The sequence below is a fragment of the Arvicanthis niloticus genome, chromosome 10 (assembly GCF_011762505.2).
Source record: "Arvicanthis niloticus isolate mArvNil1 chromosome 10, mArvNil1.pat.X, whole genome shotgun sequence".
In the NCBI taxonomy this organism is placed as follows: Eukaryota; Metazoa; Chordata; class Mammalia; order Rodentia; family Muridae; genus Arvicanthis; species Arvicanthis niloticus.
In genome coordinates this window covers 44,049,029-44,073,049 of record NC_047667.1, presented here as the reverse complement: position 1 = coordinate 44,073,049, position 24,021 = coordinate 44,049,029, and the positions used below count along the sequence as shown (strand labels likewise).

General features: G+C 46.7%; 1 long non-coding RNA gene across 1 annotated transcript; it reads right to left on the bottom strand.

The window, feature by feature from the left end:
- Nucleotides 1–3,588: 3,588 nt before the first annotated feature.
- On the bottom strand, nt 3,589–17,041 carry LOC143443801 (uncharacterized). Its single transcript, XR_013113092.1, has 4 exons — nt 16,936–17,041; nt 14,019–14,181; nt 8,815–8,906; nt 3,589–7,610 (listed from the first exon to the last, which is right to left on the bottom strand). It is a non-coding gene; the product is annotated as an uncharacterized LOC143443801 (long non-coding RNA).
- Between the last annotated feature and the right edge of the window lie 6,980 nt (nt 17,042–24,021).

Genomic DNA, 24,021 nt, shown 5'->3' with positions numbered 1-24,021 from the left:
AGGGACACTCTCCAAGTAGATATTTACAAAGCATCTCTCAACACACTCAAACTGGAGGTTGTCATTCCTCTTTCCTGGCAGTGAACCCCACTCATTTCCCATCCTCCCTGCCAGTTATGTTTCAGGTAATAACATTTCTCTTTTACCCAGAGGGAGAGCAGGGTGGGTGAGATGGTTCAATGGGTCAAGGTGCTTGCTGTCAAAGTGAAAAGCTTGGGTTTGAACTCCCAGGACCTCCACAGTAGAAGATGAGAATCACCTCTGAAAAGTTATCCTCTGACCATACAGCCAAGCCATGCTGCACACACCCTCACACCTAAATGAATAAATAAGTCAATAAAACAATTAAATAATTATAGTTTTGAATTTTTCAAAAGAAAAATCTGGCATAGCAGTGCTCTCTTGTAATCTCTCCAGTTGATAGCTGTGTAACTTCATACAAACTTTCTGTGCCTCAGTTTTCTCTCCTGTAGAATGGGGACAATATTGCTTAGCTCATAGGAGTGCTGTGAAATTTAAAGACTACGAAAAGGATTTTGAATTTTATCCACTGACAGTGGGAGTCAGCTTGTGCTTCTATTACTTAAAACACTCGGGACAAGTCATCCCATGAGTCTTTTGATTCTTCTTCCCGCATACTACACCTAAATCCAACAGCGATTTCCATTCTTCAGATACGAACCCCACCTAACTCTCAATGGCTTTCGTGTGTGTGTGTGTGTGTGTGTGTGTGTGTGCGCGCGCGCGCGCACGCGTTGTATGTGTTCATTGTTTGCACATGTATGCATGAGCACGTGGGAGGTCAGAGGTAGGAGGAAGAGTCTGGGTCACTGGGGTGTACCCTTAAGCAGACTCTAGGTCCCCAGCCTACCTCCTCTTTCTCTTTGTCATGAAGGGGGAGCAGCTTTTACAATGAGGTGTCATGTTGCTTTGCCATGGCCTCAGAACACAGCCCCACCCCTGAAGGCCCGAACCTCTGAAACAGTTAGCAGAACCAGTCTTTCCTCCCGAGGCTCCCACCCATTGCAGGACAGGCTGAACTGCCTCGGGATACCAGGTGGAGTGGAGATCTAGGCCAGCTCTCCTCGCTGAGTGCCACTCTGGCAGCCAGGTGGCGCTGCAGCACATTGGGGGTGTTGCTGTGCCACTCTGGCAGCCAGGTGGTGCTGCAGCACATTGGGGTGTTGCTGTGCCACTCTGGCAGACAGGTGGCGCTGCAGCACATTGGGGTGTTGCAGTGCCTCTCTGACAGCCAGGTGGCGCTGCAGCACATTGGGGTGTTGCAGAGATGCACCTGTGGCAGCCTGTGTTGAGGTGCCAGCTGGCAGCACCCTCAGCCTAGGAGAGGATTCCCTTCTTTTCTCTGCTCCCATAGGTAGGCAAAGTTAGCAATGTAGTATGACCCTTCTCTTCTTGAAGGCGGAAAAAGAAAAGCCAGGAGCCCTTGGTGTGGCCATCCTCGCAGGAGGCAGGCATGGGTGGGTCACTTCCGCTCAATGGGCATCCAGGACTGAAGGGCAAGGACTGCTTGGGGACTAACCACTGCCTCTGTGTAATGTTTAACCCAGGGCCGCAGGCTTCCATGGAGTAATAGTCCTGAAGATGTCCAGCGCTACCCTGGCTGCCAGTACACAGGCCTAGGACAGGGGAAGTAGGGAGAATTTGAAGTCCATTGACAATGATAGGTGTCACTAGCTGTAATATTGGCATTACTGCCACTGCCATTTCTTTTTCCTGGAGGCAAGGGGAAGGCTTTTCAGGAAGAAAATTGGTTTATTCCTGGCATAAGAACCAGAAGAATGAGAGCAACCTAGAGGAAAAGTGCTCTGGGTTTGGGGCCCGCTGTTCTAAAAGTGTTGTGCCCTGCAGTACGTCCTGGGAGAATGTCGGGGAATCTCGGTATGCATGCAGTTCCGGTATCTCCCACTAGGTGGCGCAGACCCCTGCGCTCTGTCCTGGGATTACAGAACTGACTTAGTTGGGCCTTGTCAGTGAGTTAAACAAGGCACTAGGCAGACATTTAGAGTCTTAGGCAGGCGTTTAGAGTCTCATGCAGGTGAAGAGCTGTGGGTTTTTTTTGTTTGTTTTGTTTTGTCCTTGGATTTGAGTCTTACAGAGCAGGCACAAAGACCATGGGTTTGCCTAGGCTTCAGATGGACAAGAAGTGGCTTCAGGAGGGTAATGGGGTGAGATGCCACAGTGGATTTGTAGTCAAAGCTAGACCTTAGGGTCAGCTTTTGCTTTGATACCTGGAATCACATAATAGTACTGATCGTCTTGCAAATCCTGGGAGGGTAACAGTAAGGAAGCAAGAGACTCCCAGAGCAGGTAGGGAGGGCCAGGTTGACTGGAGAAGACACCTACCTTTCTTCTCCCTGGGCATTCCCTCTAGGAGGTCAAATTCTCTAGCCCCCCCCCCCCCCCAGCTGCTTAAGCTTTCCTTCACACCTGAGAATGAGCTATTCTCCAGGTTTGGTTTTGTGCTTGTGAGAGAGGGACAGTTGAGTTGGGGCCTGTAGGGGAGCCAGGACCGAGACACGGTGGCCTGCAGCTGCCTTTGGAGTTTTCTAGAGCACTGATCTGTTGGCTCTACCCAGCTTACTTCTAGAGCACCATCACTGTGTTCTGAAGCTTCCGGATCCACTTACAGCACTGTTTGTCTGCTGCCTGAGCCCTGGCAGTTTCCCCAGGCCCCTGCTTGGGCTCTCTGGAAAGTTGTGAGTGAACCTCTCGGAAAACAATATCTTTATTCGTGTTGGAACCCCCAACACCAGATAAATCCTGCTGTAAGGAAATCTCCCCCTTCTTCCCATTCTCAGAACCTGCATCCTGGGACTTATATTCTTTTTCTTAAGTGCAGTTTTGCTCTGAGCCAGAGTCTCCCCGAGATCTCTGAGCCTCAGAAATCCCAGACCTCAGGGCTGGCAATCACGATTTCTTTAATCAGCATACCGTTTGGGGAATTAGAATAGATTTCCCCCACAACCTCTTTGGGTGCCCATGATGGAAGGTAGCTAAGCTACATTCAGCTACAGCCCCAGGCCTTGATTTAAAAAAAAAATAGAAAATGCCTAAATATCTTTATCTATAAGCAAAAGTTTACGTGCACTTGTCTGGCGTGCCTTTCCCTCGAAGAGTGATCTTCCTTATAGAAGGCTGGCTGATGAGACAAGACTGCCAATCTCGGGGATTTTATTTTTTTGCATGTTGAAAGCAGTGTTGTATCTTGGCCCTAATAGCACAAGGGTGATCTTTGGGGAAATGAGTCACCAGCACCTCCCTCCTGGTGACCGTCCTCCCACACCCTGGGGACTGGATGCACCATACAGGAGGGAATCTTTGCAAGGCATTAACAATCTGGAGGGTGAACACTTCGGAGACAGAATGCAGTAACTAGGCCAGACAGGCCTGTTGTTTTCACGCTTTGAGGGAGAGGTGAGAAAGGCAAACCAATCTCTCCACCTTCCCCACAAATACAAGGCCTTGCTCTAAGTCACCTCTGATTTCACCTCCCAGGACACACACTGCCCAGTCATATAGTCAAACCCAAACAAAAACTCTTAATTTTATTCATAGCATTCAGGAGATGACTGTCCACACAGAACCAAGAGGACTGGGGTTCTCTGAGTACAGTGAGAGCCTTGGGGTGGGGTAGGGGAGAGGAAGAGAGAGAAGGGGAAGAGAGAGGGGAGGGAGGTGAGAGGGGGTCATTCTCAAGCTCTCACTGCATCTAGAGCCCTCTGGTTACACAAGCAGAATGCAGTTCAATCACACCCCAAAATTGTGTCTTGAGGTTAAATTCGGTGCTGTTTCTCCAGTTTTTGATGGGGTTTCAGGAGAGAGAGGAGGCATGGGTGTCTCTGGTTTAAGGGTGCTCAGCTTGCTAAGGCTGCAGAAACTGCAGAGAATGTGTCCCGTGGCTCCCTCCCAGGCTGCATCTCCTCAGACCCCACCACAGGACCACAGCTCTCTGCCCTGACATACTGCTATGTGCCAGCCACACACACAAAATGGCTTGGCTCCCACAACTGTCCCAGAGTCCCTATTTGCAAATGAAGGCCAGGCCAAAGGAAGCTTTTTAATTTGTCACCTCCACACAAGCTAAAGTCACCTGGGAAGAGGGAATGTCAATTGAGATTGGTCTGTGGGGCATATTTTTGGTTAGTGATTGGTCTGGGGTAGCCCAGTCCCACTGGGGGTGGTGGCCCTGGGTTGTATAATAAAGCAGGCTGAGGAAGCCAGGGGAGCATTCTTCCATGACTCCTGCTTCAGATCCTGCCTCTGGTTCTGCCCTGATTTCCCTTCATGCTGGACTGTGACAGGGACAGGGAGGTACAAGCCAAATAAACATTATACTCCCCAAGTTGGCTTAGGTCTGTGTTTTATCATAGCAACAGAGAGCCAAGCGAGGACAAAGGCTAGCAGACTGCCTCCAAATCACAGTGCAGTGCTAACTGTGGTGTCATTCACCTGGGTATCTGGGACATCAAACATGATGGCGGGTAAATGTGTAAACAGTGGCCGAGCAGGCCCCAGGAGAGCCTGTCTAACTGTGGTGACTCACGGTCCACACCCTCTCCAACCCATCATAACCTTCAAAGCTGAAAAGCCAGGGCAGAGCTGGGGTGTAACTCAGTGACAGAGCATTTGTTTGACATGGGCCAAACCCTCAGTTTAATCCCAGCACAGAGAGAAAAGACAAGACCAGGACACCCAAGAGCTGCTGTGTCCCCACCCTGCCTGCGTCCATCCTGAAGCTGTTTAAGCTTCTCATTTGTCCCCTTCAGCAGAATATAAACTCCATGGTTATGAGCATAAACAGTGCGGTTCTGTCTTGTGGTCTAGAATACAGGATAGTCAGGCAACTAGGGACAGCTACATGGGACCTCAGAATTTATTTTCTAAATCATTGAGAGAGAATCTCAGGTTGGTATTTTAGGGACAGAGACAGAAAACTCAAACATGTCGGCTCTGGCTTGTCATAACAGATGAGCAAGGGGAAAACTCTGGGCCAAGCCTGCAAGAAGAGGTGGAGAAAGAGAGTCTGTATTGTGTAGAAAAATCCGAAGCAACTTGTTTCCCAGACACTGGTTTGCTTTGGAAATTTCTAAAACTACCATAGTCCTTGACGGTGGTGGAGCAGTTCTAAAAAGCATCCTAGAAACTGGGGCCGGAGAGATGCCAGTGGGTGAGGGAACCTGCTGCTCTTGCATCAGGTGAGGATTTGGTCCATAACATCCACATGGTGGTTCGGAACTGTCTGTAATCCCAGTCCTAGATGATCTGACTCCGTCTTCTGGCCTCCAGGCATTTATGTGGCATACTTACAGGCAGGCAAGCACTCATACCCTTGAAAATAAAAACTGAAAATTCATCTTATTTAAAAAAGAAAAATTTTAGAAACCATTAAAAATAAACGTGAGAGACTGGGATACAGCTCAGTTGGTAGAGTGCCTGTCTGGCATGCAGGAAACCCTGGCTTCATTCTCCCAGACGGCGTGAGCTAGATGTGGTGCCTTGTAATCTCAGGACTCGGGAGACAGAGGAAGGAGGATGAGTTCAGGGTCATCCAGGACTTCACAGTGAGTTTGAGGCTAGCCTGGGATACATGAGACCCTATCTCAAAACAAACAAGGGCCCAGAAAAATCTTGAAAATGTTGTAAGCACACAGGTGGTATGGCATTTCCTCTTAAGTGAACATTCCCTCCACAAAGAAGAGGAGGCTCATGAAAATATTCATGTCTGCAAATGAAAATTTGCAAGATTTAAGAGTTCCCCCCTCCTGACACCCCAGCTTTAGTAAAGGGCTCATGGAGGTGGCCGATGCCTATGATCTGAGAAGATAATCTCCTGAGCAGCCTGCAGGTTGTTCACAGAGTGCTGGGCTTGCTGCTTTTTTCACGTTGTCACTTGTGCTGGGTGTTAGGGTGGGCTTTTCCGTGATGTGGTTGCTTTCAAGCCATCCTGCCCCTACCTGTAAGTAACCCTGATGAAACCTCATCGGATCACCAGGCCTCGATGGTATAGGGTCCTCTTAGATATAACACAACTCAAACTCCAGGTCATGGCAGATGACAAAAATATAGTGTAGTCAAACTGCTACTGATCAATCAGGGCCACAGAACAGACTCAAAAGCTGAACTGCGACCCTGGGCCAATAATTCACAGAGAATTTAAGCTTGCAAACCACAAACACCTGTGCCAAGGTACTATTATATTTTCCACCAATCAGGATTTAGAGATGAGGGCTTTCCTTTTGCCGTTGATCTATGTCAACTCATACAGAATGTAGGTTTTATAGTCCAACCAATCAAATCCATTCATTTGTTCTTTTGTGGATAGGAACAATCATTATGTTTGGGGGCACAAAGGATGAGTAACAGGAGCAGAGGTCAGGAACAGTCATTATTTTTTGGAACAAAATGGCAGCACTTAGGACAGAGTTCTTTTGGTTGTTCCCAACAGTAAGAGCAGGAATGGCTGTCTCTAGAACTTGTCTTCAGTTTGAGGGCCACAAAAATGAAGGCAGAGAAAACTTAGTTCTGTCTAGAATAGCTTTTCCTTGCAAAACCTCAAAGGAAAAAAAAAAAGATAATCAATGAAACATATGACATTCCTGATAGATGGCTAGCTCCTGCTCCATGGAGACTGGGTTCAGGACCACCTTCTCCAGGGAGGCTTTAACAGCAGTGCTGGTGTCTTCTGGGTTCTCTAAACTTGCCATAATGTGGAGAAGGCCAGTCACCCTCTCCATCTCTCCAGTGCAGTTTGGAGTCGGGAGCTACATCTTCATCAAGAAGAAAAAAATATACCCAGAAAGCATTGTTTAGACTTCAGCAGGTAGAGTCCTAGCCTCGGGGTATGTCTTAGTCAGGGTTTCTATTCCTGAACAAACATCATGACCAAGAAGCAAATTGGAGAGGAAAGGGTTTATTCAGCTTACACTTCCACGTTGCTGTTCATCACTGAAGGAAGTCAGAACAGGAACTCAAGCAGGTCAGGAAGCAGGAGCTGATGCAGAGGCCATGGAGGGATGTTACTTACTGGCTTGCTTCCCCTGGCTTGCTCAGCTTGCTTTCTTATAGAACCCAGGACACCAGCCCAGGGATGGCACCACCCACAATGGGCCCTCCCATCCTAGATCACTAATTGAGAAAATGCCTTACAGCTGGATCTCATGGAAGCATTTCCTCAAGGCTCCTTTCTCTGTGATAACTCCAGCTTTTGTAAAGTTGACACACAAAACCAGCCAGTACAGGGTAACACGTTCAAAAGTCATGTCCACAGTCTTTCCTTGCAGAACATTCTCCAGGAGTTAGTTCTTCATAGGTTCCTGCCCACGTCTACTCTCCTTTGAGTAGCCGACATTCCCAGTGTGCTCACCCATATCTCCGAGGAACAATGGTTTTAGTCGGTTGAAGCTACTCTAACGGAACCCAAGAGGCAGGTATTTTTAAACATCAGAAATTTATCCTTAGGTTTCTGGAGCCTGAAAATCCAGGTTTGAGGGATGAACAGGTTTGAGCAGGTTTCATGTCTGGTGAGGCTGTTCATTTCCAAACTTGCTGTTGAGTTCTCTGGAGGGGACAAATGTGGTATCCTCATGCATCTGCAAGGATGGAACAGCAGAAAGTCCAGTCTCACTCCCCCACCCCGATCCTTCTTATAAAAGTCCTCATCCCATTTGTGAGGGAAGGCCACTCACAGCCTAACTCCTACAACCACTGTTTTGAGATATGCTGTGGACTGAGTACCAAGGGCCATCACCCTATGCTCTGCGTTCTAGTACGGCACTCCCTGGAAGCCATGTGCTTACTGTACATTGGAAGGGCTGTCCAGGCTCACATTTCTCTGTAACACTTAAAAGGCAATGCCAGCAGAGAGTAGAGGAACAAGGAACACCTTACAGGCTGAGTTTGTTGCCTTGGAATGGGAGAGCTGAAGAGAGACGAACATAGAATGTGGCCCTCCATTGGGTTTCTGGTTGCCAACCTCAGAGGTGTTCAAGGCAGCCTGGTTATGTTCTTAGGCAGTTCATCATCCATCCATCAGAGCTCTGTTTAATTCTCTGCTGTTGCTGTCACTTACCTGGAGCCAAGAAACCAGTCCTCCAGATAATGAAATGCCTAGTTAAGTGTAAAAACAAAACCTTGGTGACTCTGTAAATAAATAAGGTACGGAAGGACGGTGGGAACTGTAGGTCCTTACAAAGAATTCAGACTCTGCTCCAAGATTAAATTAATTTGAAAGTAAGACAAAGAGGGTGGCGGAGAGGGGATGGGGGAGCACGAGGGGCAACTGATGGGGGAGCACGAGGGGCAACTAATACCGAACTGGAGGTGCCAGCCTTCTCATGCATTCTCTGAGGTGACCCATGTGCATGGATTTCTTATTTTTAAGCTGCTATAACTTCGTTTTCTTAGATCCCACCCTTTAAGATGTGTGTAAATGTTGCCTGGCGTGGTGACATACACCTTTAATCTCAGCACTTGGGAGGCAGAGACAGGCAGATCTCTGTGAGTTTGAGGCCAGCCTTGTCTATAGAGCAAGTTCTAGGACAGCCAGGGCTACACAGAGAAACCCTGTTTTGAAACACAAACACACACCAAACAAACAAACAAACAAAGATGTGGGTTAATGTGTCTAAGTGGTCTGAATGGAAGTGTTCTTCTACTCACTAAAGAAAAGATTAACACAGAGGATGAAGCCAAGCAACAAGAATGCCAGTTTTAATCAAGGAACCACTCTTTAAAGGACCTTTACCAGGATAACTGCTGGCATGCGGATGCCGCACTGAATTATACAAGACTCACGGGCTCTTTGGAGAAGGCTGAGCTGGATGTCTTCCTGGAAATCTGTAAGTAGCAGCTCACATTCCATCACAACCAAATCCTGATGGCTGGTACTGGGGGAAGGCAACATAGGTCAGGTGACTGCTCCACACACCCCTTCTTCCAATACACTGGTGAAGCATTAGGTGTGTGCATGCCTCACGGCTGAGCAAGGTGAGGTCCCCACGTGCTCTGCAGGGATCACCCAGCTGGACACCGGGTCAACCAAGTGGATGTTTTCAAATAAATCTTACATGTGTGCATACATGTTTGTGTGTGTGTGTAAATGTGGGCGTGTATGTGCCATGTTGTTTGCTGTTGTGTAGATCAGGCTTGCTGGTCCCTGAGTCTCTGGGAGCTTCCTGTCTCCAACTCCCATTTCCCCATAAGGGCCCTGAGAGTGCAGATACATGCATGTTGTTTAAGTGAGAAGGAAAATATAAACTCAGGTCCTCATGCTGGTACAGGAAGTTCTACCCACTGAGCCCCCTCCTCCCTATCCTCACATACATACATACACACACACACGCACACACACATATATTCTCTTAATTTTAACAAGCTCAGATCTGCTTTCTCTGGTCTGGGTTTGGTGAGTTGCACTTCAGCAAAACAATATAAAATACTTTATTATCCAATCAACTATTATCCTATATTATGCAAAGGAATGAGGGAGAAAAGTTGTGTGGTAGAATATCCAGTCTAGGCTTGGATATCAATTATCCAGAGACAATTCTCATTTCCAGTTGTAATGTGTTTATTACGTCTGATCAAGAACAAAACCAGTGCCTGATTCATTAACAAGCCCTTGGGGAAGCCATCAGCCAGCTAGCATTCTTGATTCATGTGGAAATCCTGCTTTCACTGCCAGAAGATTGTGCAAGGTGCTCACTTAATTACGAATGAAATCTATGGAAGGGAAAGTCCACGACCTTTATAATATTATGGACAGGCAAATCCAAGCCAAAGAAAATTGGTTAATTTTCTAAATGCTAACCCGTCTTCCTCTTGAATAACCATTGGTACAATGTTCAAGGGATTACGTAAATATGTTGTATCCTTTACAAGACTTTTTAAATGGTAACTTGCCCTAACTAGTAGCTATAATAAGGTCCAGAAATGGTTGAAAATAAGTGCTTCCACCTTTTTTTTTTTTTTTTCAACGTCAAGGATAAAACACAGGGCCTTGCCCAAGTATTGGAAGCCGACTTTTTGCAGAAAGCGGCTAGATCATCTTTGCAGCCATCTGAAACCATATACCCTGATGAGAGATTTGTTTTTCAAAAGCCTACAACAGCTGAAGCACACCCTGATAAATATATTGTTTATCCCACACAGCTTGTTTTGCTGTTTAGTGACCCCAGCTGCATGGTGCACGTGGTAAAATGTTTTCACCTGTGTTCCCCTGCTTGTGTTTATAAATACCCAGGATTTTCTTGTAATAGAGAAATAGGGGAAATAAAGGAGTAACCAGACTTGACTCCACACTCTGGTTTGTCTCCATTCTTCGAATCTCTTGCCCCTCTATCCCCACTCTCTCTCTTGACCAGAGCACTTAGCCCCAAAGCATGGGGCAGTGTGAACAGCAACATAGTAGCCCCAAAGCGTAGGGCAGTGCGGTCCTCAACACCCAAGCACAGTTTATGTTGCCCCTTGTGCTGCAACCTAGCCCCCAGCTGCAGCCGTAACTAAAGAGAATCAGCTCCACAGGTTAGAAGGCAAGTTGGGACCTGGTAGCGTTGTAGATTTATTTCTTTATTATTTTTAAGCATATATGTGTATTCTGGGTATCAGATCTCAGGAGCTGGGGTTACAGATGGTCGTGAGCTGCCTCTACGCTGAGTGCTGGACCCTCTGCAGGAACAGCATGTGCTCTCAACTGCTGAGCCATCTCTGCAGCCCCAAGGATCCAGCATATTTTTAAACTGCAAGTAAAACATTGTCACCTAATCTACAAAAGCATCAGAAAAAAGGAAGGAAGGAAGGAAGGAAGGAAGGAAGGAAGGAAGGAAGGAAGGAAGGAAGGAGGCTGCCTAAGAACAGAGACAGAGACAAACTAGAAGGCAGTATTGGAAATGGTGACTGGGCAAGCACTCACTGTAGGTGACCTACACCAGGAATCACGGTCCCACCACCTACACTGAGGGTCCTATGACCAAAAGCGCATTATGGAGAGACACAGGAAAAGGCCAGACAGGACCAAGAGCTGGCTCTGGAGGCCAGCAGAGCCCAGGAGGCTGCAGGCTGCCCTGGGATTTGCAGTGCCTCAAAGGTCCCCTGTTTTTTTTTTGTTTGTTTGTTTGTTTGTTTTTGTTTTGTTCTTTTCTTGTCCTGCTGGTTCCAGCTGCCCCTGCTCCTCAGAGCAGCTCTCATTTGAGGGACAAGCCAGGGCCACTCCCTGGGAATAATGCTCAGGTTTCAGTTTTGCCCTGACCTCAGACTCAGCCTCTCCATGGCCAGCCTGATAAAGTTACCAAATGTGAGCAGTGACAGATTCCTGGAGGAGAAGGCTGGAAATGATGGTGGATCCCAAAGGCCGGTTTTGTTTTGTTTTGTTGTTGTTTGTTTTTTTAAGTCGGGGACCTACTGTCTCGAAACAGCAATTGAAAGTCGCCTTGACTCCATACTGCTTGGGACTTTGCTACTGTTTGTGGAGATTTGCAAAGCAGACTGGGACTACAATATAAAAGTCACTCACCTTTCCATGTTTGGCTTTTGTTTTGTGACAGCTTTGCTCTGTAGCCCAGGCAGATCTTAAACCTGAGATGGTTTTTTACCCCAGCCTCCTAAAGCACTGAGAGATTATAGGTGTGTGCCATCGGCCTTGTTTTTAAATATGAAAAACATAATTTTCTTTTGTTGTCCTTTTACATTAAAGAAGTCCATGTCATTGTGGGGGAGGGGGGGACTCTTGAGCCTTAGAAAATCATTTTACTTCACAGACTTCATTTTAATCCTGTTGAGTGTGTCTTGTGCTGGGTTCAGAGCTCCGCGCTGAACGGTGGCCTGATAGCTGCTGACGGCGTCCATCATTCACTACATTGCCTTCCCCAACGGAGGGGACCCGGGCCTCCAGTCCACAGACCTCACAGAAATAAAAGGTCCTTGCCAGAAAAAGCAAGAGATGGGGGGGGGGGTGTGTGTGGTCCCGATAATTGTCTTGAAGAGAAGGTATTTGAGCAGTTGGTGTGTTCAGGCTTGGGGTGGTCATGGGACAGTGCAGAGGAGAGAGAAAGATGGGAGAAGGGAAGGGTAGCCAGCCATCACTGCCATAGAGTTCAGGCATATGAGATACCTTCTAGATGTCCAGACAGAGCCACCATACCTCAGAGTAGGGAAAAAGACAAAGGACCTGCTGGCCCTTCCTGGCCTTGGTTCCCTCTCTAAGGCATCCGTTCCCACACAGCTCTGCCTGTCATGGCCTGGCCTCTCAAGGAGTTGATAGTGAAGTGGGACCTGAGCCCACGTTTCACCCCCTCAGGTCTGCTCTGTGGGGCGCATGAAAACATGCAGGTCCCTGTGGGCTTGCTTTGCTTTCTGCTGTTAGGTTGCCTGAGAGTGGGTAATTAATCATTCCTGGTCTCTGAGAGGTCTAAAAACATGGCCACCGGTGAGGGCCCTGGTATTTATCATTCCACAAGAGAGGGAACAAGAGAGGGCAAGACCGAGAGAAGAGGGAACTGCACTGTATAGCATTCAGGAAGGAAGGAAGGAAGGAAGGAAGGAAGGAAGGAAGGAAGGAAGGAAGGAAGGCAGAGCCCTTGCAACTTAACAACCTCCTGCTAAGCACCTCTCAGCTCCATCACACTGGAGACAGAATGGCCAATACAGGAACTGTGGGGGACACGCTCCAGCCACAGGAACGGTGCTCGTCCAGAAGTGATGGTGACAGTTGCCGTGCTGGAGACATAAACTAGACTTGGTTCCATGATGAACTAGGAATTGGGAGTGAAAGGCACAATGACTTCCTTGCTATTCTGTCACAGCCCCGGCCACACTAAACCTCCCACTGCTGCTTATAACACACGCGTGTGCTTCTCTGGATCGGCATCACTCTGGCAGCATGGAACAGAGAGAGATTGGAGAGGAAGGAGTTTAAGTATCCTCACTTTGCAAACCACCCCATTTTTCTACAATACTTAAGTGTTCTGTGACCCCATGGAAACCACTTATTCCCTCTGAGCAATGGAGGCAGTTTCATGGGACCCTGTATATTATATATATCATAGGATTCAGTGAAATCACCATAGCAACAACACTTTTGCTCTCTAGTGTTCTGAACAAAGCAAAGGCTGTTCGCCATGCTCCCTGTGCCTTCTGCATCCCTATTTACTGGTCCTGCCCAGTGGCTCTGCCTCCTTTCTTTGACCCTCATAAGCTTGGTTCCAGTTTTGTTTTCAGTAGCCCTCCCTCCAGTTCTGACTCCTAAATTCAAGCCCAGTGCCACGGCCCTCTACGCCTTGAATCACCTAGCTCCTGAGCAGCCTGCTCTTGGCGTCATAGTAGAGGGGGAGTAATCTTAACTACAACCCCTTGCCAGGACAGTAATTCTACATAGGATCGTTCCCTTGCCACGCTGAGCGAAGTCTCAGCAAGTACCAACGTGCCTGGAAGGAGAAGGGCTTGCCCGGGAAGAGCTGGTCCAACTGTCTCTTAGATTCTGCTGTGTTCGTATGAAAAGGAGACAAGTGGGCTTGTCCATGACTCCTCTCTCCAGCTGAGCCATCTCTCCAGCCCCCAGGATCCAGCAGGCTCTGGATCTCCCACGAAGGTTCCCTCTCACCTCACAGTGACCTCTGAGAGGTCGAAAGGGCATCTCCATTTTTACAGTATAAGAAAGAGGTTTCAAGAGCCCAGCAAGTGGCTCTTGGCTAATTTTATGGGCAATGTGAGGCCAAAACTGGGAACTATGTCTTCTTGTCCCAAGTTACTTTCTGTCACACTTCTTCCCTTTGCTTTGGCCTGTTTCTATTCCTTTGTTCTTGCCTTTCACAGAAATTTACACGCCCGTGCATTTAGCAATGCTGTTTATTTAACTCCCCCAAGAAATTCCAGTCACATACTGCTGAAGCCTTGAGAGAGCCATCAAGTCCACACGTAAGGTAAGTTAAGGCCAAATGAATCTTTCTCAAATGCCCGAGGGGCCCCTTCAGAGAAGGAAGATCCAGAGTTTCTTTTCAACTGACCTCATGCCGTGAGTTCTCTCTGTGGTGTGGACACCTCCATTCCCTGAGGTGCAGCGGCCTTCGTCTCTATAGGTTGGACCGTGGATGGTGTGTGTTTGATTTCCAACCGTGAGTGGAATAGGCATCGTCCAGGGCAGCAATCAGGGGGGCAGTGAGTGGAATTCTAGAGGAGAATCAGAGATAAACTGAGGCAGAACGTGACCGTGTGACGTGAATCCACCCCTTTTGCTCATGTCCCTGATGGAAGCTCAGTCCAGTGTGTGCTACGTGCTGGTGGATTTGGAGTTAATGGAAAGGGATGGGTCTTGTGTGACTGAATAACTAAGATTTGGCAGGGACCACCCGGAGCTCAGTGTCACAAATGTGACACCATGAAGGTCTCACTGGACAAGAGGCTGAAAAGGGCCTAAGTCAGCAAGACATGGCTCCCTTGAGCTACAGAGACAAGCCTTTCAAGAAATTCTGTATCTCAGGTTTATATTAGCGTGATGAAACACCATGACCAAAGCAACTTGGGGAGTGTCTTAGTCAGGGTTTCTATTCCTGCACAAACATCATGACCAAGAAGTAAGTTCGGAAGGAAAGGGTTTATTCAGCTTACACTTCCACATTGCTGTCCATCACCAAAGGAAGTCAGGACAGGAACTCACACAGGGCATGAACTTGGAGACAGGAGCTGATGCAGAGGTCATGGAGAAATGCTACTTACTGGCTTGCTTCCCCTGGCTTGCTCAGCTTGCTTTCTTATAGAACCCAAGACTACCAGCCCAGGGATGGCACCACCCATAATGGGCCCTCCAACCCTTGATCACTAATTGAGAAAATCCATGCCTTACATCTGGATCACATGGAGGTATTTCCTCAAGGGAGGCTCCTTTCTCTGTGATAACTGCAGCTTGTGTCAAGTTGACACACAAAACCAGCCAGTACAGGGAGGAAAGGATTTATTTGACTTTATTTCTATAGCACTGGTCATCCTCGAAGGAAGTCAGGACAGGAACCCAAACCGGGCAGGAACCTGGAGGCAGGAGCTGATGCAGAGGCCATGGAGGGATGCTGCTCACTGGCTTGCTCAGCCTGCTTTCTGAACCCACAACCACCAGCCCAGGAATGGCACTACACACGATGGGCTAGGCGCTCCCCCGCCAATCACTAAGAAAATGACTTAAAGGCTTGCCTACAATCCAGTTGTATAGAGGCATTTTCTTAATGGAGGTTCCCTCTTTTCAGGTGACTTTAGCTTGTATCAAGTTGACATAAAACTAGCCAGCATATCCTGCTTGGTGTCCATTTCAAACCATTCCTCTCATTCAATATCAAGTCTGTTTCCCTCCATTATTGTGTGTGCATGTGTGAGTGTCAGAAATTCTAACTCATAAAACTGAAAACTACAGAAAAAGGAGCTTTGGGAAGGGGAGGGTTGGTCGGGGAGGGGATGTTGCAGAGGATATGACCAGAGTCTAGGGAAACAGTCAACTGAGCAGTCTGGGGAAATAAATTATGTGGTTGCAGATACTGGGACTGCAGCCAGAGGAAGGAGCTATTGCCCTGCAGAAAAGACAAAGAACAGTTCCCCTGAGGCAAAATAGAGGATCATGTCAGCAAAGTCAAAAATATCCAGCCTCTTTTGATTCTGACTCGCACCCACCTGAAGCCACTAACCCTGAGCAACTCGGCAGAGGTGGCTTTCATCATCAAGTGGTACAGAGCTGTCAGCACAGTTTACTTCCCTCAGCCCCTTCTGCCTCACGTGGAAACTCATCTCCCGTCTATGCCAAGGACACTCCCACCTTTGACCTAGCCCAGGCCTGTCTTCTCAGGGAAGACCTTTCTGTCTACGCTCCTCACACCATGTGGCCGAGCTAGAAACACAGCCAGGGTTACCCTTTAGCATCAACAAGAAACGTTCCCTTTTATCAGCTGCTATGTAGATTTCAGAAAGCATTTTGCGTCTCATTTCGCCCGACATCTGAGAAAATTGTTGCATGTCAGCTGAGCTGTAAGATGAACCTGCCTGTGATAATGGGACCTGGCTTAGCAAAGACAGCAAGGTCAGCTGACTGGAGTTCTGTGTTCTGCAAGCTAAATCCACCAGGCTGGTTCAAGATCAACTCTTTGTTTTTGTAAGGACTATCAGATTGTCACCGTGGGTCTAGCCCACGTTTCATGACAGTTAATCAGCATAGAAACCTACAGATACATATGGAATGAATGGATTCAAACAGGCGAGTTGGTATTTGTAATACATTCCAGACAGACAACTTTACGTTGAACCATTAGCCTAAATTCAGTATTTCTAGCTCTTCCCAGATGGGCCTAGAATTTTTTTTCTGTGTAGTGGGGGAATGCTTTGTATAGAAAATATTTAAGATCCCCAGCCTTGTGCCAATTAGAATGAGTTAGATATGTGACAGCATCAAATGTCCCCAAATCCTAGAATGGATATAACACAAGTTTAATTCACTTTAGTTCACATAAGATCTGGAGACGGCCCCTTAGGGTGACTTTCTTTGTGCATTGATTCAGTATTGTAACTGTTCATATCTCTTTATAAGCACACACCTCCCCGAATGCCATAGCAGAAGAAGAGCGATTAAGTCTTTCCCCCTTAAGTGACTGTGACACATTTAACTTGCAAAAGCAAGTCTCCGGACCACACTGAACTCCAAGTCAGTATGTCAGTTATCAATTCCTATAAAAACAAATGACCAACAAAGTTACACTTTTGACAATACAGTTTCTAATTTTGCATGACTGGTGAATCTGGCTGGAGCGCTCTTTTGCTGGATTTTCCTGGGCTTACACAGACCGTTGCATCTGGCTGGAGGATTAGTGGTTTGATTGGCTCAGAAAGGCCACAGTGTCCTTGGACATGTGTGTGACCCTTGCTGCTGACTGTTGCCTGTTGCTTGGGTACCTTGATGGCGTCTCATTCTCTAGCAGGGCTCAGTTCACCTCCTTACATGAAGGTCCCAAGACAGTGTTCCAAAGAGGACAAAGCCAAAAGCTGTCAAATCTCTTGAAGCCAGGCTCCAGAATTTGTACAATGCTGCCACGTTTTATTGGCCAAGACTAGTAGCAAATCCAGCCCAAGTTCAAGGTTTATGGAAATGATTTCCTAGTGTAGTTACACACACCATAACCATGCTTTGGCCTATTAAATCAGGCATGTACACAACCAATTCCTGCACCTCACACTCTGTGAACTCTGAATTAAATAATACTGAGTCACCGCATCCGAGAGTCACGGCATCCGAGAAAATAGAGTGTGTTTCTACAAGCCTCTGGCACAAAATCGTTAATCAACTATCTAAGCTTGTTTTTCTCTCCTTAAGGCTATCTTATCTAATAAATACCATTGATTTGTAAACTTTGAGCCCACAGCCAGCTCAGAGCCCACAGTGTGTTCAGCCCACTGACGTCTCACCCCATCAGACACTACACGCACTTCTTCAAAAGGCACACCATAGCATTAATGAGCCAAGGGGCATCAACAAGGAGCATGTTGTCACTAACTGTCCTCCATAGACACTTGTTAACAAAGTAAGAGCGGAGACAAGATGGCGGAATACCGCTTTGTCATGCACACAGCCATGTGTCCACAGCTCAGATTGTTACCCACCCTACAGTTCCCCCAAAAGACCACAAAAGCAACGTGAGTCATAGGTATTGATTTTGAGATCATACATTAATTTTTGCAAGGAGATATGCCCACAAATATGGAGCCCACAAATAATAAGAATCAGTTGTATGAGGAAAACAGATAATGGTGGGAAATACATCATATTTTCTTTATTTGCTTGACTGGTCACCTTTAATGTCCTGTAATCAAATTCTCCACCCACCTTGGGTTTGCACTGATTGCTATTATTTAGTCACCATTCTGAGCCAGGATATAGTCTCTCTTCCTCTCTGTCTCTCTGTCTCTCTGTCTCTCTGTCTCTCTGTCTCTCTGTCTCTCTCTGTCTCTCTCTCTCTCTCTCTCTCTCTCTCTCTCTCTCTCTCTCTCTCTCTCTCTCGATGTCTCTTTATCTCTCTGAGACCCTACAGAATTGAGCCCAGAACCTCAAACATGCTAGACAAATGCTCTATGTCCCCAGCCCCTGAACCTGAGTACCCACTGTCATGTGTACCCACTGAAGTCTCTGCCCAGTTAGCCAGCTTGGTGGCATGCTGATGATTGGATAGTTTTCCTCAAATACTTGGAGTGAGTAGATCTCGTGGTCTTGCCTACTGGCTGTGTGTGAGCACTGGAGCACGCCATAGACAGAAGCTGGCCCTGACTGTTCTGTTTTAGCCTTGCTTTCTTCCTTTTGGAAGTCTGTATAAAAATTTGGCCTTCATGTAGGAAGCCCTGAGGCCAGCAAGAAATAGATAAATAAGGCTTTCTTACATATAACATCCATCTTATAGGTGTAGAAACTGAGATGCATAAATGTTTAATAACTGACCTGAGAACACCCCAGACATCATACAGGGACCCTAGGATGTAGATGGTGGTCTGACCCCAAAGCCTGTACAATGGACTACTTTGCCTTGTTGCTGAAGAAACAGGTTTAGAAAGCTTAAATGGCTGGAGGTCACACAGCTGGCGGGGCCCAAAACTGGTCCTGTTCTCTACTGTTTGCCCAAGTCACTGATGAGCTGTCAGGGGGATGATGGAGGATAGCCTGCAAGGTTCAGGCTGGAGGAGCCCCCAGTCAACGAACGCTTCTGTTGAGCCCTTCATACACACACTCGAGCTCACACACACACACACACACACACACACACACACACTGCAACAATGGTTATCGGAAGGTCAGTCAGCAGATGAGCAAAATGATAGAGGAAGTTCAGAAGGACGGACACATGGCCCTGCCTGTGTTTGGAGCAGGATTCAGGATCCTGTTTGGTACATGTTGTGCACTGCTATTATAAAACTGGACTGAAGGTTGCATTCCTGCTGGGTATGGTGACAAATGCCTTAAAAACCATCACTCAGGAGGCAGAGGCAGGTGGAGCTCTGTGAGTTGGAGGCCAGCTTGCCTACAGCCAAGCCAGGGCTGGACAGTGAAAGTCTGTCTCAATAATGAGCAAACAAAACATGTGTCCTGTGGAACAGAGTCCTTTCTGGTCACACTCGCTCAGCTCCTGGACCTGAGGCCCCTCCAGCCAGTCAGCAGGTTCTTAGCAGACCCTCCCACCTACATGAGGCTCAAGATGGATGAGGCCCCAGTGAAGCTCAGGTCTAAAGCTCCAAGAGCCCACCTACCACCCACTTCACCCTTTTCTTTTGTCAGTTCTTTTCCTTCACCCTGGATAACCCTACAGCTGATATCACCGAGAACTTAGCATGTAGGTACACATTGCAATTACAAGGACCAGATGAGCTTCCAGTTCAGCTGGGGCTCCCTTTCATGGTGCTCAGAGGACACTCAAGAGAGGGTGTCAATGAAACTGCAGTTCTAATCAAACAGAAGCCCAATTGAAGCCTGCTCACTAATACAGCGCATTCACGGGCACCCAGAGAGAACCCACTGTTCTGTGTGCAGTTTGAGTTCATTACAAAAACACAGGACTTGATTCCAGCAGCTGGTGTAATTTTAGCTCTATCTAATGGTGGATGTTTAAGGCACTAAACTCATGGTTGGACCTCAGGGTTCCTATAAAGAGAGGCCATCTGCTCCTTATTTCGTAGTCAGGAACCTCCCCATTGCAATGATAACAGCTTACTCTTCAACTCTGGTACCCCTAAATGACTTGTTCTGATACCCCTATACACATTCCCGTGTATTAGCATGCTCATGAACATGCATGAACACTTGTGCATAGAGGGGGACAGACAGACAGACAGACAGACAGACAGACAGACACACACACACACACAGAGAGAGAGAGAGAGAGAGAGAGAGAGAGAGAGAGAGAGAGAGAATTTGCAACTCTTGTAAAGAAAAACATGTAATTGGGGCTGGGTTACAAGTCAGAGGTTGAGTCCATTGTCATCATGGTAGGAAGCATGGCACAATGCAAGCAGACGACACTGAAGGAGCCTACAAATATACATCTTGATCTGCAGGCAGCAGAAGGAGACTGTGTGTTACACTGGCCATAGTTTAAGCATATATAAGATCTCAAAGCCCACCTCCACAGTGACATACTTCCTCCAACAAGGCCACACCTCCTAATAGTGTCACTCCCTATGAGCCAAAGGTTCAAATATTGAGTCTATGGCGGCCATTCCTGTTCAAACCACTACAAACTCTGTTGTCTCAGTCTTCAAAATGACACCTGGATAAGGGCAGTGTGTCTTTAGAACCACCAGAAACCACAGTCGTTTTAATCTAATAAATTACCAGGGCAGGAAGGGGCTCTCCTGGTGCAGGTGTATCGGGGGCACCTGGAAACCCAGATGTTATTTTTTTGGTTGGATTTTTTTGTTTGTTTGCTGTGGGTTTTTTTGTTGTTCTTGTTTTTGTTTCTGTTTCATTGTTACTTTCTTGAGAGCAGGTTTCTCAATATAGCCCTGGCTGTCCCAGAACTTTGTAGCCCAGTTTGGCCTCAAACTCAAAGATCCACCTACCTCTACTTTCTGAGTGCTGGGATTAAAGGCATACACCACTACTACCAGGTCAGGTGTCATACTTTAAAATAGCTATAGACTCAGCTGTAAGAGGTAACATACATGGTGCCACTGTTCTTTATCCAGTTTATTGCCAATGATGACCTCTTGAAACCTATAAAACATATATAATATCACAGTCAAGATATGAACATGGGTACACATAGATCTCAATCAGGTGTCATGGCATTCTATATATTCATGTGTGTGTACGCACACACACACACACGTATTTAGTCCTAATTATTTTATGATGAATTGTATCGGTATTTCTTGTTCTTATGTTATTTAGTAACCTTATTTCCCTTTTGTTGATGCCTCTATCCTGCAGCCCCAACTCCTACTGATCGCTAATCTATGCCCTCTCACTATAGCGCTGCTATTTTAGGGTGCCTTATAAACGGGGCACATGTATATACATGTGGCATATATGTATAAACTCAGCTTCTTGGAATACGTGAGCCCAGAATTGAGGCTAGCCTGGGCAACACTGTGAGACCCTGTCTCAAAAACCTAAAGCTGTCATTGATATACATGAGAAAGTAGACTATGTAATCTTTGGGGACTGTGTGTTGTTACCTGGTTTTCATTGAAGTCCACCCAACTTTCTTCATAGATCAAAGTTCCTCCCGTTCTTGTTGCTGAGTAGTATTCCGAGACGGTGTCGTCTTAGGCTTCTTGAAGGATTTTCTGCTCCGTTTGTCTGTGTCTCTATTTTTGCGCCAGGATCACTCCGTTTCTGTTTCTGTGACTCTGTCATTTTGTTTGAAGTTAGGTGAAGTGACACGTTTGTCTGTTGTTCAGGACTGTTTGGCTGTTTGGGTCTTTTGTGTTTCTGGATAAACTTTAGGATTTTTCTTTCTACCTCTGTGAAGAGTGTCATTGGAATTTGGAAGAGGCATAAGATTTTTTTCTCTTTCCATTTTCACGTGTATGCATGGTGTGCATGTGTGTATGTGTATGCATGTTCTATATGTGTGGCGATGCATGCGTGTGGGTGTGCATGCACCACACGTGTACATGTTCACATGGAGGCCTGAGGCCATACCTATGCTCATCCTCCGTTATTCCTTCACCTTATTCATTGAGGCAGGATCTCTTAGTCAAACCAGAGCTCACGGATATTGGTGAGTCGTGCTAGCTAGCTCTGGGGATGTCTTGTTCTGCCTTGCAGGTGGGCCACCATACCCACCTGACGTTTACATGGCTTTTGGGAATCTGGATTCTGGTCCTCATGCTAATGTAGCAAGCAGTTGAACCACTGAGCCATCTCCTGGGTTCATCATAATATGATTTTAATCAAAACTTTGAGTTATGGGGCTAGAAGGATAGCTGAGCATCTACAAGAACACGTACTATCCTTGCAAAGGACCCAGAGTTCAGGCCTAGCACCCATGCCAGGAGACTCACAACTGCCTGGAACCCTAGCTCTAGGGCAGTGGTTCACAATCTGTGGGTCACAACCCTTTTGGGGAATCAAATGGCCTTTTCACAGGGGTTACTAAAGACCATCAGAAAACACAGATGTTTATGTTATGATTCATGACAGTAGCAAAATTACAGTTGTGAAGTAGCATCGAAAATAATGTTATAGGTTGGGGTCACCACATCATGAGGAACTGTATTAAAGGGATGCAGCATTAGGAAAGTTTCGAACCACTGCTCAAGGGGTTCCCTTCTGGCCTCCATGGGTACCCTTCCTCACACACAGAGTCACACACAGATGCAGAATTAAAATAAAAAGGAAGTTTTTCAAGTTAAGCTATGAGGGGCCTGAGGGCACACTTTAGTGGGCTAGGTACTTACTTGGCCAGCATGTACAAGGACCAGTATTCAATCCTTAGCACTCTAATAAATAAAAATCAATTACTTAAATTATAAAGAGATTAAAAAGACACGTGTATTTCTTTTCTGCCTTTACCAGAATGAAGAATCATATAAACCAGCTGCCTTGCTCGGAGCTGCAGGAGGCCTTGACTCTGGGTAACTCGGGCTCCATCCTGCATTCAGTAAAGATAATTGGGAATTTCAGTGTCCCAGGCCCCTAATTTGTCAATGACAGACATCTGGCATTCTTAACAGAAAATAAAGGTCACTGTTTTTAAAAAGCAGGGACCCTGTTGCCCGAATGCAATCAGGAACACATACCATGGTATCTGCTGGGGCCTGTAATCTGTCCTTATTTCAATTTCCAAAACGTAAGAAAGAGCTAACAAATAAGCCATGTCTGCTTGGGCTCTCTCTGCTCCATGTTGTATGTGTGTTCCACACAGCAGCACACACACACACACACACACACACACACACACACACACACACGCAGCAAACACCTTAGTATAAAGACCCCTCATCTATCCTCACAGAGTATCCCGGAATTCTAGTAAGGTTTATTCAAAGCAGCTTCCATCGAGGCTATAAATAGCAGGCATGTGCCTCTAAGCACTGCGGCTATTTATTTTTTTAATAGGGGTTCTCATGTTACAAGGACATCACAGATAACTGAATAATTTATGTAATGGTAGCTGGTATGGACTTCGCTCCTTGCCAGTGAGCTCAATCCCAAGTGTCTAACGTGGATAAGGGGAACAAAGAGCTACAGCCCGGGGCTCTGGGAGCTGTCCATTTATTTTTGTTAGGAGGAATCCACCACTGGAGTCATATGTATATTCTTTAGTTAATGTTATCTCAGCCATAGAGGGCATATACACTACAGGCAGTACCTTAGTCACATTGAGCCAGCTCATAACAATGCATAAAGCACAGCACGAAAACCACCCAGCAGAATAGCAAATTGCCTTCTCTATGCTTGGTGATCTTAACAAAAGACGGTGTGTGTAGGCGTGTGTTTGTTCTCTAAGAAAACATAGGGAAGTGAGGGAGTTGGAAGACGAAGAGAAGAAAAAATGACCTGGATGATGTTTCTGGGAGCTTCCATTGTTACCTTTCCAAAGACTTCGAAGTATAAAAATAACCCCTCTGTGCTTTACAGATCTACCTTCAGCCTCACGCAGTAATCAGGCGAGCAGGTGCCGCTCGCTCGGAAGTCAGGCACGCTTTCCTCTCCAGTGTAATTTTAATGAAGATGAAATTTCATCAAAAGAAAAAGGTTTAGTTCTGCAACAGGAAAACAGCCAAAAATACTCAACAGACCCATAACACGAGAGGAAGTCAGGTGGCTGATAACTGGTAGAAACTCTCCTGATTTTACTCATGAGGCAGGGGAGCGCACACTGTGCCCAGCGTGAGACGGCACTGCACCTGAGCCCTGGCCATGCTCAAGTTTGTTAATGACTGAGGAAGCAGGGTGGTGGGAACCCCTGTAGAGTTTAAGTTGAAGCAAGAATTTTGGTAAACACTTGCGCACACAATTGCCCTAACGCAGTGATTCTCAATCTGTGGGCT